This window comes from Sinohyriopsis cumingii, chromosome 14, assembly GCF_028554795.1.
Source record: "Sinohyriopsis cumingii isolate HCF-2022 chromosome 14, ASM2855479v2, whole genome shotgun sequence".
In the NCBI taxonomy this organism is placed as follows: Eukaryota; Metazoa; Mollusca; class Bivalvia; order Unionida; family Unionidae; genus Sinohyriopsis; species Sinohyriopsis cumingii.
In genome coordinates, this window is record NC_142974.1 from 15483719 (window position 1) to 15487922 (window position 4204).

General features: G+C 36.0%; 1 pseudogene; it reads left to right on the top strand.

Moving 5' to 3' along the window:
• LOC149783310 (protein BUD31 homolog pseudogene) lies at window positions 1–429 on the top strand (annotated as a pseudogene).
• The last annotated feature ends 3775 nt before the right edge of the window (window positions 430–4204 follow it).

Consider the following 4204-nt stretch of genomic DNA (forward strand, 5'->3'; position numbering starts at 1 on the left):
ATGCTTAATGTGAGGAGAAGGAAATATCCGGAGGGATGGGATATGATCAAACCAACCCTGGACGACTTCGACGACAAGATTAGTGCGGCCGAACAAGAGCTACATGGAGGCAAAAGAAAAGTGGAAGCACTTTGGCCTGTATTTCAGATTCGTCATCAAAAATCCAGATACATTTATAACTTGTTCTACAGTAGAAAGGCCATTAGTAAGGAATTGTTCGAATACTGTTTAGTGAGGAATATTGCAGATAAAAATCTGATCACCTAGTGGAAGAAACCAGGTTATGAAAATCTCTGCTGTGTCCGTTGTATTCAGACTCGGGACACCAAGTCTGATACCAACTGTGTATGCCGTGTTCCGAAGTCCAAACCAGAAGAGGGTGTGATAGTAGAGTGTGTTCACTGTGGATGCAGAGGCTGTTCAGTCTGAATTTCGAGGAAATCTGAAGTTCGACAACATTATTTTTAAACAATGTTACAAACTTATTGCAGAAAACTTTACAATTCGTCATAGTATTTTGCGGACTTTAAGGGTCAGTTTTCATTGATTGACGTGATGCGCATGTTATATGGGATACCGTTGTTCGAAATTCAGACCAATCCAGTAACATGTATTCTTTATTAATTTTTATATGTGTTTTGCGAATATCTTTGGAATCCTGTACATATTCCTACGGAGGGCGACTGATACGCTGATGCAATTAACAATCAATGCCATAGACGTTTCTAACAATATCCAAATCATATAAATTGATATGTATCTGACAACAATCTGAGCGCTTCAGATTTATTTCAACTGTTTATGTATGTTAGAAACTTCATAATGAGATACCAATAAATGTAAACAACACTTACATCGCTTTGTTATTCATCGCTGAATATTTTTTTTTTATTTTTACCTGGCTATTGGAACGACTTGTAATCAAATATAAAATCAGTCAATACATACAGACAGACAGACATATGTACCAGTTTACTATGAAGGTATATACTTGCGTCCGTCGATCTATCCATCCACACAACGGAACAAGCCATTCAAGGGTTAATATTCTTTGTATTTACTCAGTTGAAAACGCGCTTGAATCTGCAGCTCATACCACCTTTCAAGAGGTGGACGTGATACGTCTTGATCCTCCATGATGGCATCATGATCCAGCGACTTTTATACCGTACTCATATAATCCTCTAGATTTATTATCCTGGCATGAATAATACTTAAGACTGAATCGATGTCTGTGAAGTCGGTGATACAGGTCACGAAGTACTCATACCAATTCAGTCCATGACTAAGTTTTATGACTTTATGTGTAACAATATGTATGCAAGATTCAGCAAAAATGTATATGGCATAAGGGAGCGGGGGGGGGGGGGGAAACAGTTTCTATGTTCAAATTTAAAGCCGCAATCAGTGACCTAGTATAAAGAATAACAAATAGCAAATCAAACACACAAGTGACGTAAAAATAGTCCATAGTTTTGGATACCTACCGGTATATTGAAACAAAGCATAGGAATAATATCCACTTGACCAAAGAAGTCAATGGCAGTTCATAGCAGAAGAAGTTTGTGCACCCCAACCCCAAATTGAACACACTCTACTACTATCTTAAGGACACTACATATACAATTCCCGACATGTACAGTTGGCATCAAAGTTGGTGCCTCTTGTTTAATCACATCGGAGACAGCAGAGGCTTTTATAACTCTGCTTCTTTGACTTGGCTATTTTATATCCAATTTTCTTCTCTAAACAGTAATCGCACAAATCTTTACTAATGCCTTTTCTTCTATGGAACAAGTTATAATGTATCTGGAATTCTGAGCATGAATCTGAGATACAGGCCAAAAAAGGACTCCGCGTTTCGTTTGCCACCATTGGGCTCTTATTTTTTTTTCTTCTCTCATTTGCTCCTCTAACTCGTCCAGGTATGGTTCCATCCTTCAGAACATTTCCTAATTCTCCTTATATGAATCATTGTTGAATGGTGACAAAGTGACACAGATGTTTGCACGCCAAAACAGGTTTTCATCTCAGAATTCTTTGCAATAGTGTTATGCAGTGCGCATATTGAACGTGTCCTTGAATTAGGCATGTATGACGACACAGGTTTCACTGAATACATTTCAAATATTGACGTGAGGCCATTTGGTCACATATATACATACGACCATAATTTTCACCCGTTTAAAAATTTATAACATGATTCTGTGTTTGACACACATGCAAACGATCTAGTTTTAAAATGTTCCTAATGTACTCAATTGTTGAAAATATATTTGTTTACGCGATGAACTTTGAAATTTGAAAAATAAGATCTTTAAAATCCATGCTAGGTTAGGTAACTCTTGCTGGATTTGTTTGTGATTTGTTATGTATGATATTACTGAGATATGTTTTGCAGATTGCTCAAAGAATCAAACTGGTTATTAAATTGTATGATCGAAGTGGGTTTTCGAAATCAAAATGAAAAATATGGCAATTTGATTATAGAACAAAAACTGACTGCTTAATAACAGCGACAGAAGGCCTATTTTCTGGTTGAGTCATCTTCATCTACATATTTCGCAGCACTCATTATTGGGCTGAGCTCGTGCGTTTCTGCAACCGCAGTCGGGTTTATCATTGGTTGATTCTGGTATGCGTCGCTATAATAACGAAATACGAAGCCCATACTACCATTGCTCTAAATTTGGTCTTTTTTAGGGACGTCAGAGATCGAAAGGTTATGAGTCACAGAATAAGGCAAGAAATAGCTTCGTTTCGCCTTAGAACGATTTGATTATTATCGTCGTACCTGTGAACGATGTTACCTAAGCAACTGAACTAGCATCCATATCGGCGTTTGATCGCTTGCGGCGAGAGAATAAAAAGCACGGTATGAACGGGTATTCTACCCGTACCAATACTCACTCTCCTGTAGAATTAAGGCAAGTTTATCTTCTAACTGACACGCTAGTCGTTGGATCTTGTCAAGATAGATTCATTGGTAATTAATGATAAAATGTGTAAAACTAAAACTGACATATTAGAATGTATAAGACAGTACTTTGTATAAATCTCAAGATATAGATAAAGAGATAATAAACAATTATATAGGGGAAACAATGTACAAGTAGATATCACTAGATGACAAGCTATGTGAAAATTTTATTGCTACTAAGTTATGTGAAAATTGTATTGCTAATTAAGAAATATTAGAGGCAATTAAAAGCTAAAAAAAAATACAAAAATGGAAATCGCCAGGCTCAGATGGCATAACCGCAGGATTTTATAAGATTTTAAAGTATGAATTAATAGACTTTTAGAACTATTATATAATAATAGACTGTTTAAAGAGGAGAAGCCCAAAACACCAAGGGAAGGAATTATTACTCTAATATATAAAGTGAAGGGAGACAAAAAGATTGTTAAAAACTGGAGACCAATAACTTTGCTAAACAATGATTACAAAATACTACGCAAAATGCTGACATAAAACAAAGCTGTATGGGAGGGAAATATTATGAATAATGCTCTTTCTATACTTGTCATAATTGAATTATGTAACAGTAGAGGAGAAAAGGGAGTCATGTATCTATTCGATCAAGAGAAAGCTTTTGATCGAAAAGAACATGACTTCATTTTTAAAATATTAGAAAAGTGTGGCTTTGGAGCTAACATGAAAAACTTGGTAAAAGCCATGTACAATAATATAAGTTCGAATATAATATAAGTGTGTATTCATATTTCTCCGCCCTTAGTTTCAACTCCATGATACATTAAAAACTGATTATGCTTCATATATCCAATAAAATACAAATGTAACACTTACCCCTATGGCTGGAGAACGAAGATGGAGAAAACACACTCCTTGACAAGATCCAACGACCAGCGTGTCAGTTAGAAGATAAACTTGCCTTAATTCTACAGAAGAGTGAGTATTGGTATGGGTAGAATACCCGTGCATACCGTGCTTTTTATTCTCTCGCCGCAAATATTCAAATTTAGAAGTTTTTAAGGGGTATTTGTATCCCTAGTGTGAACTATAGGATTGTTTATCCGACTATGGGTTTTAGTCCCCAATGTCGGAGTTCCTTCCCATTTTTGGTTTGGTGATCTTTGCCAGAGATCTCTTTAGTCTCGTGTATGCTATATGCTATATATTGTTTGTGTATTATATATTTCTATGTTGAGACGGCAGACATTATCAAAATATTCCCAGTTG